The sequence below is a fragment of the Corythoichthys intestinalis genome, chromosome 19 (genome assembly GCF_030265065.1).
Source record: "Corythoichthys intestinalis isolate RoL2023-P3 chromosome 19, ASM3026506v1, whole genome shotgun sequence".
In the NCBI taxonomy this organism is placed as follows: Eukaryota; Metazoa; Chordata; class Actinopteri; order Syngnathiformes; family Syngnathidae; genus Corythoichthys; species Corythoichthys intestinalis.
Genome location: NC_080413.1, coordinates 24,050,398 through 24,067,360, shown reverse-complemented (window position 1 = coordinate 24,067,360; position 16,963 = coordinate 24,050,398). Strand labels below are relative to the sequence as shown.

The 16,963-nt window shown below is 39.4% G+C and overlaps 1 long non-coding RNA gene across 1 annotated transcript; it reads right to left on the bottom strand.

The window, feature by feature from the left end:
• Positions 1–5,251: 5,251 nt before the first annotated feature.
• Positions 5,252–10,065, bottom strand: LOC130907847 (uncharacterized). Its single transcript, XR_009061535.1, has 3 exons — positions 9,962–10,065; positions 5,542–5,638; positions 5,252–5,466 (listed from the first exon to the last, which is right to left on the bottom strand). It is a non-coding gene; the product is annotated as an uncharacterized LOC130907847 (long non-coding RNA).
• Positions 10,066–16,963: the final 6,898 nt, after the last annotated feature.

The following is a 16,963-nucleotide window of genomic DNA, read 5'->3' as shown; positions in this document are numbered from 1 at the left end:
TCTCAGACCCCCAATTTGGCCACTTTTCAAAATTGTCCTATATACATGTGTGATAAATCATTGGAAAGCGTAAAATCTCAATTTTCTGTGGGAAAATTTTTTTGAACAGGTGGGCATTTAAAAAAAAAAAAAAAAATCTTTTTTAAACAGCGAAACCCTAACTAGAGGCGAGAGCACGCAAGAGCAGAATCAAAGACGCCGCGATTTTAACGAGATATTATCACGGACCTACCTCATTTCGATCCAAAAACTCCATGTAGCATGTATCACTAGCCACGTTTACATGCTGACTTTTATTCATACCGATTCAAATCATTCCTAATGGAAATTTCACATCAGCTGTTTACATATCACTTCATCTATTCCGATCCAGCGTTTACATGTGTCTGCCTTTATTCCGAAAAGACGTTTGACAACTGCCGTCAGACATGCGCAGATTAATCAAAACAAAGCGTCACGTTGCAAAACATGGAGATCGATCGTCAGATCAGCTGCTGTTTTAACTTTTCGAGTGGAAACAAAACTTCAGAATGACACGCCGTTCATTTAAAAAGTTGTGTGGGTGCGCTGTGCGTGTGCTTGGAAGCCATGTTGCAAGTGACGTTACCTACGTCACAAAGTCACGTCACCACGTTAGTACGGAGCATGCGCAGAAAGAACGCAACCAGACACCATTCCGCTTCCCTGTTTACATGATATAATTTTACTTCTAATCGGTTTGGGAAAAGGAATATTCCACCCCTGTGAATCGGAATGAAATTCCATTCGGTTTGGGCCTGTTCATTCCGAATGAGGTGTTTATATGGAACACATTTATTCGGTTTGAACAAATATTCCGATTGTAATTGGAATATTTGGCTCCATGTAAACGTGGCAACTGAGTGCCAAGACAAAGCTGTGAATGGCCACAGCCGGATTTTTGGGGAATACACACACATATATACATATACATATATACATATACATATATATATATATATATATATATATATATATATATATATACACACACATATATATATGGCCCTTAAAACGAGCAATAGAGGCTGGGGTCTATCACACCAGACAATCGCTTCGACATGCGATCTTTATGCCATCTGACGTAAAACTTGACTCCTCATTTGTCCCGAAATATGACGACGTGCTCTAAATACGAATTATGACAGCATCCCAATTTCATTGTTTTCCCGGACTTTCTTGTGAGAGAAATCAACATGGGTCCCAAGAAGGTTACTGCAGAAGGTTACTGCAGGTGGTGAAAAAAATGAAAAAGGTGACCCTTACCATTCAAATTAAGATGGAAATGGTAGAAAAATATGAGCGTGGTGTGTGCGTCAGTTAATTGTCTCTACAATATGGCCGGAATATGTAGGATCTCGAGAATGACGACGCATTATTATTACAGTTAATCCCCGGTAAGGACATACTCGACTTACATGACTCTCCTCCGCCATTTTGTCGCCAGTCGATAATTTTTTGTTTCTTTAGTCGCGTAAACAATACCTTATCGTACCTCAAAGTATCATATTTTTTACTTTATTAATATGACATGTTCTGTTCTCACGAAACGTGACGTTTTTAAGCCATACAGACACCAAACGAGGCCACCGTGGTTTTTGATGCTTTTTACTTCCTTTACTTTTGCCAATTTGTAAAGCTATAACACACATATGCACACTTATGTTCAAAACGAAACACATTCTAAATGACAATAAAATACGACACAAAACGGTGTTCGAACATCCATCTAGTCTGGGCAATATGTACATTTAGTAAATTAATTTGCCTAACAAAAGTCTGCTAGCTTAAATGCTCTGAATACTAACGTATTTACAATTCTTATAGCAAATCTCTCACATATAACCCCATAAACTGTAGCTCTAAACTTAATTACGAATGTATACACTAACACATATTAGCTGAAACAACTTACAGCCTTATGTGGGCCAAACCACAGCACAGCTGTCCTTTATCAATGTCAGACGAGTCTGCTGCTCAGTCATACAAGGCCAAGTCCAGCCAGACCCAACACTACCACCAGAGGGCAGTGTATCCTCCATCATTAAACAAAATACAGTACTCTCTGACTTTTTGGATAGTTACTTTGAGATTTAGGGGTACTTAAAGGGTTTATTCCGACTTACACGGAAATTCGGGTTATGTCGCCTGGGTAGGAACGGAACTCGTCCGTAACTTGGCGACTACCTGTATTATTATTAATGTACATTCTTTTTCCCATTCTTCCCACTCTGTCACTGTCGAATCAGTCACGCAGTGCGTTCAGGAACAGCATGCAAAACACAACTGCCCCATTAGAACCCGATTCGTTACCTTATTATAACTATAGTATTCAGGGGGGCCGTATAGGGGTGAAAAGTGATACTGATTCTAAGGGCCAATGCCCTGATGGGGGCCCACAAAGAAAATTAGAACATTAGGTAATCGTTTGCAAATTTAAATATTAATCATTATAACTTTAATAGGAATAAAACGAAGGGTTTCGTTTTCTTGTTTTGTTTTTGGCAAAATGTAAACACCCAGAGAGCATATGTATTGCCAGCCACCCCCCCAAACACCTGTGTTTTCATTAAATGGTTTGGTCCGCCCTTCCTTTGATCAGGGCAGGAGCAGCGGTGCGCACTTACACCAGTCAATGACTCGAAGCGCGCAGAGCGCGATAGTGCAGAAATGTTTTCAAAACAGAAATCGGGTTTTCAAAAGAGGAAAGAAAAGAAAACAAAACAGCAGTTGGGTAAAAAAAGGCCAACAGGAGATAACAAAGTACTTCACAAAGGAAGGTTGGTGTCTTGTGTCAGTGTAGTGCTGAAAATTAACCTGTTATCTTAGCTCCGAAGCAAGGTCTCAACTCACTCCGTAAGAAATACGGGATTTTCCCGGCCTCAATGAGCGACATGCACCTATTCAAAAACATGAATTCCAAATAATGACGGCATTTTTTGGTATCCTACAGATGTTGATAGTTGGTGTGGAAATTTTCTTTTTTTAAAATCAGCTAGAATCCAGTTTGTCAAGAATTTATTGAATTTAGTTTGTTAAAGGGTATGACAACACCTGGGGAAATGCTAATATTCCATCATTTATCCATAAACGCATGCCTTTTGGATTCATATCATGCCACTTCGTGTAATTACACACATCGCAACACCAAGAAAATGATAGAAATTTGGATTATTGTCAAGCTAAAAGGACCCGCCCACGAGATCCCGGAAGTCTAACATATTGTGTGCGTGACGTCACTACGAGGAAACAACCGGCTCGGTGCTTAGTACTGAATGGCGGCGATGATAGCGGACAATTTTGTTTCTAGTTGCAGCGACGAATCCGATGCAATGAACATTCTTCTAATGGTAACGAGGAGAGTTATGAACCTTTCTTTGGTGTTTTAGGTTATCAATTTGGCCAATGCAGCCTAATGAAAGTATCATTGAGAGGAGCAGTCACACTGATGAAACACCGGCAACATCGGCTGGGAAACACCGAATGGTTTGTTTTGCATTTCTTTTTGTGAAGCTGATACACCGTGACCGCAAAATAATGTAATGTATACAATAATTATCATTTATAGTGCTATCATAGGTTTTCGCTCTGCCGACAGACACACATATGAATAGGATTCGAGGATTTGTTCTATATATTTTACGAGCGATAATTTATACATGTGTCCAGTCCTATATCCAATGCGTGATATGTTTTTATTATAAAAGAGTACTCTGGCCATTTCGAGCTTGGCTGCTCCGCTCCTTTGGTTGGCCTGGGGTGGTCTCATCAGAGCCAGTCGTCCTCTTTTCTTGATGAGGTGGCTGCGCGTGTATGGTGGCTGCTTTCATCAGCAATTTCTTAGCAAAACCTGATTTCATTTGTCCATAGTTCGAATAGCTTTCAGGTGTAAAATGCGCACCACACAAAACCGTGCCGGAGGCTGGGTCTGCAAAATTAGCCCTCTTAGCACGGACGAACTTTACTCATTGTCTGCGTAGTCCAGCTCTTTTTCTCGCGTTCGGGAACTCATGGGTACTACATTGCGACAAATGGCTATTTGTAGACCACATAGCATGAGAGGTTTGAACCATTTTAGCGATTTTTTAATAAAACACGAACGCAACTCTCTCGTCGATAAACAACGATTGCACCTGTCTCGACCTTTCGTTTCCTTGTTATGACGTCTCCGCCCCATTCGGCTGTTTCCGGAATACTTTCGGAAATGTTCGTAATTTTCGTTCTATTTTCGATAATTGCTCATGAATGCGATTTATTTTTTTGTTAACTTTATTAATATTTGTTATCTTGCCACATAACGGTTCTATTGATATCTCACAGCCCCTTAGGGTTTTAATACCCTTTAACATGGGACCTCGCTTTGGAGCTGTAGCCTATAGTGGAGATCGCGAGTTTCCAGATGAGGCTAAGCCTACTCCAAAATGAAATACTGTAATTATTTGCTAGCTAGTGTTTGCTCCACTTTTTGCTTACATTTAATCAGTACAGCAGGCAAATCCTTAGCAATCTCTTCATTCTAAAGCAGTTGTATACTGTATACTGTAATGTATACTGTAGTATAGTTAAGTTCAAACAAAACATTTATTCTAAGTCATTCATTATGGTATTTGCTTTGAGAATATTTCTAATAAAAATATATTTAGATTGTAAAAGATGGCCTTCAGTACATTTCTTATAGATGATATCAGTCTATTCATTATTGCTCTATACGCTGTAGGTTTACATGAATATATTTTCATCTTAAATTAATGCAGAAAATGCACAAATTAGTGTGTAAAAATTCACCAGAATGCAGGAAATTACGTAGTTGATACTCTAAATGTGTGTGTGTGTCCCGGCACTGGTGGTGGGGCCTAAAGTAATATCCTTTCATGGGGCCCAAAATCCATGGCAGCGGCCCTGATAGTATTATTACTCCGATTTGTATTCATAATTTATTTGTTTCTCTATATGTAATTGCTATTTGTAATTGTGCCTGCAGTATTTGTTGAGGATGTATTGTAGTTTTTTTGGCTGTGGGATGAATTAATCGAATTATAATGTATTCCTTTGGGAAAATCCCGCTCGACATACAACTCTTTCTTACTTACAAACCAGGTTCTGGAACAAATTAAGTTCGTATGTAGAGGTACCACTGTAATTACACTTGAAAACATTTTTATTTAATTACATTCTCTCAGAAGATGAATTTTCATTAATAAAATATTTCCATAAATTGTAAAATCAACCAATAAGAAAAATAATCTTAGCATTATGGCCATAAAACTATTCAATTGCTCAAACAAAACCTTTTGTTTTGTGAAAGCAGTTCACAAGAAATTTTCTTTCTCTGGTCTGGGCGGTCCAATATCCCTTTGAGATTCTTTATCTTTATAATGTTCCCTCACCGATCCTTGGTTTTCTGTTTTTGTCTTTTTCCAGACTGCTGCAATCAATAAAAACAAGTCCCTGAAAAACACAGACAGTAACACTAGAGAGGCAAAATGCTGACGGCTAAATGAAGCCCAGCATTTCCCAGCTCACCGTCGTGTATCAAAGAGCCCGCCGATGTCTCCAGGCCGTGTCATTAGTGTGTCTGGAAGCTGCGGAGAGGCCGGACTGAAAGAAATCAAACGCGTCCCTGTGGAGAAGAACAGCGTGAACCTGAAAAAAAAGTTCTGCTGTGACATTAGTGGAGCTTTGAGCCAAGTGGACCGGCGAGTGACATTAGAAGAGAAGCCATACAGGAACAAACGCGCGCTCAGTTTGCCATTTTGCCTACTTGAAATTCAGCATCCGCTTTTAAAGTCACAAAAGTGAAATAAATGCTTTAGCTTGTACACGACTATGTTTCAATGACGGCATGACAGGGCAGAGTACTAACCTTAGAACCACTGAAGTCAAACGTCACGAAAGAGCAATTCAAGGTGGGGTATGATTGTTATTCAAATTTTCCACCATTTCATATGTGAAATAGATAAAAATGAGTGTGCGACCTGGTTTAAGTTTTTCATCTATGTGGTTTGTGATTTGATTGCGAACAAGCAGATTTGAAATCGTGACCAATGAAATCACACTGAGCCTTATTATCCAAATACTTACCCAATTTGTACTACCTGAATGCCCACTTGCCAATGACCATACGAGGTCATATTAACATTAGGGCTGTCAAACGATTAAAATTTTTAATCGAGTTAATCACAGCTTAAAAATTAATTAATCGTAATTAATCCCTATTCAAACCATCTATAAAATATGCCAGATTTTTCTGTAAATTATTGTTGGAATGGAAAGATAAGGCACCAGATGTACAGTATATATATATATATACATTCAACATACTGTACTGTATTTGTTTATTATAACAATAAATCAACAAGATGGCATTAACATTATTAACATTCTGTTAAAGTGATCCATGGATAGAAAGACTTGTAGTTCTTAAAAGATAAATGTTAGTTCAAGTTATAGAAATTTTATGTTAAAACCCCTCTTAATGTTTTCGTTTTATTAAAGTTTGTAAAATTTTCAATCCAAAAATAAACTAGTAGCTCCCCATTGTTGATGTCAATAATAATTATGGTGCTAAAACCCATAAAATCAGTCACACCCAAGCGCCAGCAGAGGGCGACAAAACACCAAAAAACTCGAGTGGGGCATGTGCGTTAAATGCGTCAAATATTTTAACGTAATTACGCCCGCTAACGTGATAATTTTGACAGCCCTAATTACCATATCTGGGGTTGGGAACCTTTTTGAATAAGAGAGCCAAAAACCCCATGTATTTTAAAATATGATTCCACTAGTGGTATCGATACTTATGCAGGTAGTTCCCTTACGTGATTTCGACTTTACGACGCCTGAGTCTCATCGTTTTTAAGTTTTTTAATTTTTAATTTTTTAAGGTTGACTCATAGACTCCATAATGATACTAACGGGTCACAGACACTGCGCCACACCTTCAAGTAGAGGGCCATCCTACACTCCGCTTCAGTCGGTCGAGGTCGGTCGCAGTTATTCTCCAACGCTGGATTTTAGGTTGAAAAAGTACGAAAGCTATACCGCATACAAACAGGAAGGATTGTCTCAGGAGCTATTTGTTCGAGGATTCAAAGTAATTATTATATTTTTTCGTACCATGCATGCATTTTGAAACGTTGAGAAAAAAATCAATGGGAGAAATTAACCGCTACGGCATTAGCATCATAATTCGCAACATTTACATAAAATAAATGCTAACTGCCCGTTTTTTGCTTTCAACCTAGAATCGGGACATTTTTACGTCCATATCTATAAAGAATTCAGGGATATTGGTATTTATTCCCAAAAATTTCAACATAAAAACTCTTTATGGTGACAAGGCAGCACCACAGTGGCTTAAAGACTAGCAGCACATTTGACATATTTAAGTAAAATAAATGCTAACTGCCTGTTTTTTGCTTGTAACAAACAATAGAGACTGTTTTACATCCATATCTATAAAGAATTAAATTCAAACTGCCCTTTTTTGCCTTTTTAGCTTTTAACCACTCTTAACCAATCGACACATATTTGCTGGAAGTGGAAACCTCAACCAGGAGGACGTGGGCGTAAAAGTGGCTGAGAGACAGATTTGCCTCCTTGGGCAGTTGTTTCGTGAGCCTCGCTCTCCTGGAAGTGCTGCCAATTACACAGCCAAAAAGTCATGCCTGATGATAGAAGCTGATGGCACACATTCTGTCGTCTAAAGCTCGTCTCCGTGCAATCTGCAACAGGCGGACCACCAATGGACGCCGAATTGAAGTATATAATTGTGACATACTTTTTAAGTGTCCAATGTCCACTGTGTCAATGCACAAGCTGTTCATCACAGCTCGTTAATGTCAGGCGAGCTAGCTCTACACTTAAGATGTTGGAGTTGGCGGACAGCCATGTGCACTCATTAAAAGAATCATATACAGTGGGGCAAATAAGTATTTAGTCAACCACTAATTGTGCAAGTTCTCCCACTTGAAAATATTAGAGAGGCCTGTAATTGTCAACATGGGTAAACCTCAAACATGAGAGACAGAATGTGGGAGAAAAAAACCCCCAGAAAATCACATTGCTTGATTTTTAAAGAATTTATTTGCAAAACATGGTGAAAAATAAGTATTTGGTCAATACCAAAAGTTCATCTCAATATTTTGTTATGTACCCTTTGTTGGCAATAACGGAGGCCAAACGTTTTCTGTAACTCTTCACAAGCTTTTCACACACTGTTTCTGGTATTTTGGCCCATTCCTCCATGCAGATCTCCTCTAGAGAGTTGATGTTTTGGGGCTGTCGTTGGGCAACACGGACTTTCAACACCCTCCACAGATTTTCTATGGGGTTGAGATCTGGAGACTGGCAAGGCCACTCCAGGACCTTGAAATGCTTCTTATGAAGCCACTCCTTTGTTGCCCTGGCTGTGTGTTTGGGATCATTGTCATGCTGAAAGACCCTGCCAAGTCTCATCTTCAATGCCCATGCTGATGGATGGAGATTTTCACTCAAAATCTCTTGATACATGGCACCATTCATTCTTTCCTTTACACAGATCAGTCGTCCTGGCCCCTTTGCAGAAAAAAAGCCCAAAAGCATGATGTTTGCACTCCCATGCTTCACAGCGGGTATGGTGTTCTTCGGATGCAATTCAGTATTCTTTCTCCTCCAAACACGAGAACCTGTGTTTCTACCAGAAAGTTCTATTTTGGTTTCATCTGACCATAACACATTCTCCCAGTCCTCTTCTGGATAATCCAAATGCTCTCTAGCGAACCGCAGACGGGCCTGGACATGTACTTTCTTTAGCAAGGGGACACGTCTGGCAGTGCAGGATTTGAGTCCCTGGCAGCGCAATGTGTTACTGATAGTAGCCTTTGTTACTGTGGTCCCAGCTCTGTGTAGGTCATTCACTAGGTCCTCCCGTGTGGTTCTAGGATTTTTGCTCACCGTTCTTGTAATCACTTTGACGCCACGGGGTGAGATCTTGCATGGAGTCCCAGATCGAGGGAGATTATCAGTGGTCTTGTATGTCTTCCATTTTCTAATAATTGCTCCCACAGTTGATTTCTTTACACCAAGTGTTTTACCTATTGCAGATTCAGTCTTCCCAGCCTAGTGCAGGTCTATAATTTTGTCTCTGTTGTCCTTCGACAGCCCTTTGGTCATGGCCATAGTGGAGTTTGGAGTGTGACTGACTGAGATTGTGGACATGTGTCTTATATACCGATAATTAGGGATGGGAATCGAAATCCGATTCCAATTCGGAACCGGTTCCGAGTGTTTCGAGGCCTCGACATCACAATGAAAAAGCCTTAACGATCCCTTTAACGATTCCTAAAGACGCGTATTGCGTCGTGACGTGTCTTGTTGTCCAGACGCATCAAACTAGCATGGCGCCAAGAACCACTCGCTCCAAAGTTTGACTACACTTCACCAGGAAAGAGTGTGAAAATGAGAGGTTACGACGGGTAAGCACGAGCATTGCAGCCATAAACATAACAATGACAGCACGTAGGTTCAAACGCTCGAAAGTGTGTCTTCACTTCACGAGGAAAAATTACAACAAAGCGACTTGCAGTCATTGCAAGGTGGAGGTAACTGCATCGGGAGGGAATACGACTGCGCTGTCCTCACAGAGAGGCTAAAGCTCAGTTCTGGCTATACAGCTAGCTAAACTCCCAAATGACGATGTAGAAGACGTTGGTATAATTTGCTGACTTTATTCAACCATCACTTGAAGAGTGAAACTAAGAATAGAAATGAAACAAATCAATTTCGTCCCCAATAACAAACAGGTTTGCGTCAACGTAAATCAGCGATGATTAGCTGCTAATAACAGTATGGTTAGCATTCGTTCGCTAGCATTAGCACATCGTTCAAACCACTACACAACTGGATTTAAGAGTCCGATCGCGAGTGGAAACACAACAACAACAACACAAAAGATGATACATACAGGCGTTGCCTCTGTAGATATTAACATTAACAAAGAACGTAGGCTCGTAGAAGTGTTTCCCTCTCTCACTTCGCTCGCTCACTCGCTTGGATGCGGCATTTCTTTGGGTGCCCAAACTGCGGCCCGCGGCCCAAATACGGCCCGCCTCCACATTTGGTCCGGCCATTTTGAATCTTTTTTTTTTTCTCAATCGTGTTGTTTATTTCCTGGCCTTTTTCCTTGAAGAATTCAGAGAGGGTTATTTGGTTATTATCCATTTAATTAATAGTGTTTTTATTATTAATTATTATATTATTATTTTTATTTTATTTACTTTCATTCCGTGAAGAATCCAGAAAGGGTTATTTGATTGTGGCTTTCTGAAAAACAATGAATTTTTACATTTATGCACTTCTGCAATCGTCACACTTTTTCTGTTACAAACTGACCCCGGCCCCTCATCAGAGAAGGGAAAAGTTATGTGGCCCTCACAGGAAGAAGTTTGGGGACCCCTGCTTTAACACATATTGCCAAAGGCAGAACAACAACCTATCTGCCAATATATACCAATATTTTTTATTTCTATTAGATAAATGTTGCAGTAAAATGTTACACATTCTTGTGTATTTGCCACTTATTGCCACAGTTAACATTGAGGCTTTGGGCCTCTTTTGATTTCGTTGTGAGTTTGTAAGGTTGTGAGTTCTGATTAAACAAACTCGATGCCAATCAAAACGTTTGTTCTTTTTCCCCAAATTAGAATCGATAAGAGAATCGATAAAGAATCGAATCGTTAAGCAATATCGATAATGGAATCGGAATCGTAAAAATCCTATCAATTCCATCCCTACCGATAATGAGGTAAAACAAGTTCCATTAATACAGGTAACAAGTGGAGCCTCGTCAGACCTCGTTATAAGAAGTTAGACCTCTTTGACAGCCATAATCTTGCTTGTTTGTAGGTGACCAAATACTTATTTTCCACTCTAATTTGGAAATAAATTCTTTAAAAATCAAATAATGTGATTTTCAGGTTCTGTCTCTCATGGTTGAGGCTTACCTATGTTGACAATTACAGGCCTCTCTAATGTTTTCAAGTATGAGAACTTGCACAATTGGTGGTTGACTAAATACTTGTTTGCCCCACTGTATGGCTCGCGAGCCTTAGGTTTCCACCCCATTATAAACAGTTCCTTACCAACATACGCACTCACTATTGGCCAATAAGAGCGACAAATTTAAAGGTAAACATTAATAATTCAAATTTGAAAGAAGAAAGCAAAAATAAGCAAGAAAATAGGTTGAAAAAGGGCATTTTAAATGCAAACTGTCTCGTAAACCTGATAAGATGACATTCAAGTTGAGAACAATTAACATAAAACAATAATGTAAGGTCACCTTTAAACTAATTATCTTGTCTGTGAATAATTTAGCTACTTCCACAGACCCATAATTCCTTGACTCCAAATTTTCCAAATGTCATCAAACGTAACAGTATGATGTCATTCAATAATGTGGTTACATTCAACAGTACAAACAACTCCAGCTACAAATCTCAGGCTCCACCCAACAGAAATACAAATTTGAAAAGTTCAAATTAATATTTTTGGGGTGGCCAATAAAAGAAATCAAATAACATCACTCAGAACAAACATAAGGAAAATCTAGAAATAATAGTACGTCCATCTCTCATATTCTGACACTGATTCTTGACCAATACTTGATCTGTTCCACAGCATGACGTGAACGGTCTGGTTTTAATACACTGCTTGAATACATTAACACATCCAAGCACCACACGATCAATAACCCTCTTAGTCCAGGACCATTAACATTCATTAACATTTATTTGAACTGTAGCCTTGGTAATTTTGAAGTAACCCGTAAAAGTAAATTATAATTTTTGTCTAAATTACAGTCTTCTACACAGGTGGTTAGAGTAGCCATAGGTTTTACTCAAGTAAGAGTAGCGTTAAATCAAAATACTATTACTCAAGTAAAAGTCAAAGTACCGGTCGTCATTCAAACAATGTACTTACGTACAGGTAAAAATGTATTTGGTGAAAAGTATACTCAAGTAATGAGTAACATTGTGAGTAACTGCTTACGATGTTTGATTTTTTTTTTTTTTTAAACAATGGTATTTTTTTTTTCTTAGCACAAAGTTATCTGTATGGACTGTTATTATTATACTGTACAACTTATTATATAACCACATTAAGCCACGAAATACAAACGAAATTTCGAATTTCGGTGAAACACAAAAAACTATCTACAGAAATGAAGCATCATTTGTTCAAAGAGCATGAGTGCCCTCTAGTGGGGGAAAAATATTTCCTATTATGAAATCAAAAGGATCATATCTCTGGTTTTCCATGGTCATTGGGTGACAAATAAAATCAGAGATTAACTCCTTCAAACCCCATTTTTTTTCTGCTGGGCAAGAAAAAAAAAAAAAAAAAACGCTAATTTTTCTCTGGTCAAACACCAGATCAAAGTGAATTTTTTTGGTCGGGATATTTCATCCTTTTATTGGTTATTTTTTTGTGTTAATGTTAATGTGTTTTTAGTGAGAAATGAGCACTTAACGTTATCCTTTTTGAAGTTGAGTTTGGTCAGCCATTTTCAAAGAGCCAGAAATAGCAAAGAGGGCGTGCTAAACTTCATGATTTGATTTCGATAGGTAAAGTTTCATCCAATCATCTCCCAGAAGTGGCAATAGCATCTAAATTCAGTGTATTTATTGGTTTAGAGACGCGAACGCGTCATGTCCTTCAGCAGTATGCTTAGGTCTGAAGGGGTCAAATCGTGTTTTGTTCCAGAGTGAGCCTTCCCTACGTCGTAAATGCAGTCAATTTAAGTTCATCACGACTGTATTTAAGTCCAGGCAATCCAAGAGAAGGGCGTCGAGATATCACGGACCCATTGTGTTATTCCCCCTTTCCCGCGATCGCTTGTATTCTGTTTGTACTCAATAAACCCTTGAACGTATCCTCTGTTGTTTTCTGATTTGAAGTACAACCTTGTTTCCGCAGTAGGAGACCCTAACATCGGCAGCAAAATAAATCACACATTTCCAAAGACGGTGGACTGTCTTTATCGGCTCTACGATTCAGTACCAATTTAATTTTGTCATGTTTTCATTTCAATTTAGCTATTTCCAGCTTGCTATGTTGATAATTGCGATGTTTTCTTACCGCTTTTTTTCTTACTGTGAAGAGAGAGGAAGTGACGATCGGCCCACCATGATATTTACGGGAATTTAACGCCTGCTTTCATGCACACCGCCTCCCGGGAAAGTCCCGGACATTATACTAAGACACGACCTATGAAATGTCCGCGAAATCTCCGTGTCATTTGACCCGGAAATTGAAATTGTGGTTTTCACATACAACTGCTGCACGGTTGAATCCCGCGATATTCCCGGTGTTTAGGAGTGTGTGAAAGGGCTAAATGTCTAATACCAAATTTTTTACGGTGCTTTAAAGACGGCACGTGATTGAACCGTGATTGGTATAATAGAGTTGTGTTATTATTGTTGGAATGTCTCATTGTAGAAACTGGTTGAGCCACTGTTGGCATCTCTGGCAAAAAAAGAAGTAAACTCTAATATGTGGAATTAAGCTGAAAAATGTAACGACTAGTGTAGCTGAGTAAATGCAAAATTATACCGGACACGTTTGCAGTCCCGGTACGGCAAGATATTATTTAAATTATACCGGCCGAGTCAGAGCTGCGGACCATCTCCGATGCGCCGGAGCCCGCTAGATGGTTTGGGCTATTTTCTGTTTTTGCCGGAGACACATCCGTTAAAATGGGCGGAGCCAGGCCTGGAGTCAACAGGCCAGGTGCTTATTCACGATTTAAACACTAGCGAACATGGACGAATAAAGCTTCATCATGGAGGTGAAAAGTCACAAAGTGATTTATGATGCAGCAGATCCTTTTTATAAGGACAATATTAAAAACGAAGATGGAAGGTGAGTTTTTATGCAGGTTCGTAATTTAAAACAGTAATTAACACTGGAAGTCCCGGGGTTTTTTTGGCTATCAAGAGATACCAGAAAGGCGTCAAATGACCCCGATACCAAACTGACTATTGGGCTTTGTCAAACAATGGACAACTCAAAGAAGCAATCAAGCAGGCCACCCCCCTATACACTTCTGCGGAGTCGCTGCCTAGGTGTGAAGGGGGGGAGGGGGTTCACTCTGGATAGCTGCAATTAGCATCTTGATTATAAGAGAGACGGGTGGACTTATTGTTGGGTCTTGGAAAGGAATTGGCTCACTCTCATGTGGGTGCATAGATGGCGCAAAGGGAAAAATTGCTTCTGCAACAACCTCCAACACCTAGCCCTTTGAAAAGGGCGAAGTGTCATATGTCACCACATAAAAAAATTTGTTTTGTTTGTTTATTACTGTACTGTAGGCAAACTGTAGCTTTTGGAAGATGTAAAAAGGTTGTCCACCCGATTGCCTGCCTGAGGGGTCCACTGTCCGACAAGCAACAACTGTTTTGTCCAACTGGACAAGCCTGACCTCTAAAGGTCTAAATGTTTAGTCAAAGACTCTGCATTTTTTTGTTTTTAATGCCAGATCATCAAGTACTGTAATTTCCCGAATATAACGGTCACTTTTTTCCCCAAAATCAACTTGTAAAATCATGGTGCGCATTATAAACGGGTACATGGATGGAGACAGAAATATATATATTATATATATATAAAAAACGATTTTTTAAAATTGACACGGCCATGTTGTGTTGAAGAAACGTATGCGGCGATCCGTTGCCGACCATTACGGTACGTGACGTCACCATTTTGTTTCAGTAATATTTCACTCTGATCGGCCGAATGATTTCGTCTGTGTTAAATTCTGCTTTTTTCACTCTTCATAAAGCACAGAATTTAGTTTCTTGAACTCATTTGAGTCAACCTTTATTGCAGCTCCGCAACTCGGACCATAACAAACGTAACAACACAGACTTCCTGTGTCCTTCAACTATATGTGTCCCTCGGGAAACTTAACCCAAATGTGTCGTGTCGACAGCGATGAGCTCTCTCGGATTTCCAATTTACGTTCTCACTTTCATTTTACCGTATCAATCCATGTAGGAAACATTTATTCATCATGATGAAACGAGCAAGTTATACAGCAGCCTTTAAAAGAAAAGTTACATCTGTTTTGTTTTCTCCTGGATTCTGGTAAGTTCAAGAAGTTATCAGATCATATTATTACCGTACATATGGTCAGTTTACAGTAATGTTTTGAACTACCAATGCGCTATGCTTGTGTTGTGTTTCACCAGTCAGTAAAATGACATTTCTGTATCTGTACACAAGTTCTGTTTTCTTGTATTCTTCTATTTAGTGGTGCTAAAATTAGGGTGCACGTTATACACGGGTACAATAATTTTCCCTAGATTTTTCAAGTAAATTTGGGGTGCACGTTATACACGGGTGCGCCTTATATTCGGGAAATTACGGTAATTGTACAAGAGTAAATGTAAAGCATTACTACACACCTCTAATGTTCTACTACCACTACAGTAAGGGACTCGAATTCGGTGCTACGTCCTCTGCATACAACACACATGGATATTTCACTTCTATAGCCGTCAATAACTAAATGAGTGTTAAGCATGGATTTCTTTTCTTTTCTTTTTTAGTTAACTGCTCGAGCACTCATAAAACTGTTTAAATGTTGCCTGCTCACTTAGGGCTTTTATTACAACAGTTGGACTCTGAAATATATCCGTTCAATTTCTATTATTTCCTATGAGAAAAAGATTTCAAGCATTGTGTGCGCAACCTTGGCAATTCCATTGTACATTTCTGTTCAATAAAGAAATCAACTTTCTTCCGCGGGCGAAATATTGAGCTGAGAGTATTGAGGGTAGCATCAGCACGACATTGGGGATCTCTCATTATTATGGCATGGATTTAAACAGCGCTTTTGTCACATATTCAATATTCATTCTCAGTAAGAACCGGCCTCCAGCTTGGTATCACACAACAGGTTTTCATGATATAGTAATGATTTTTAAAACCTTTGAGGACAGCTCAGACTATTTTAGGGTTAAAGGAAGGTGTGTGTGATTGTCCGGACAAAAAGAATCATTAAAATGCAGACGAGGAATGATTTGATAGAAAACAGGATGTTGGCGCCATTGTCCTCTCAGCCATGATGTGCACATTTTTAGTCTTTCTATTATCTCTAATGGCTCTAATGACAAACAGGGGAAAATGCTGCAATGAATGAGAAGCACTTTCTGCCATGGGGGAGGACAGCTCTTAATATTCGTACCGAGCTGTAAAACCTGACCTTGAGTGCAGATTTTGCGTCTCGTATATACCATAAGAGGAAGACATCTAGAATAGCTCTCAATTGATGAACAACACAAACCCCACTCGCACACAGGATGGATGAGAGAGGGGAGAAAAGGGGGAGAACCTTGTTCCATTGTCTTGAGCGCTCAGACCATGCAAATCATAATTCAACACCCATTGCAAACTGCAAATGTTTATGTCCCCATTTCTGATTAGTTTCGCAATTTCACTACGCTTTTTATTGCCAAACCATTTGTTCTGGTTGCGGGCACGTCTGATGACTTGAACATGTAGATTTAAACCATTCCTAATGAAAAGGCGCCTGTTTAGAATACAACACTGCGCCATGCCATGAAGTCCCACACTCCGCTTCAGTCGGTCGAAGTTGGTCACAGTTATTCTAAAACACATGCAGCGATCCAAAGCCGGATTTAGGATGGAAAAAGTACGAAAGCTGTACCGCATACAAACAGAAAGGATTGTCTCAGGCAGGGGTCGCGTTAACCGAATATTTTCCGTCGTTGACCAGTTTTTTAAAACGGTGACGGAAAAAACTGAAGTCCATCCGTCATTTTGACAGGTTGCAATTCACACCCCAGACCACAGGGTGGCGAGTTAGCATATTAATTAGCTATTGTCTTGATGCATGACGTCGTTGGCCTTACTCGGAAAAATGTCAAGGCAACTGAGCGTC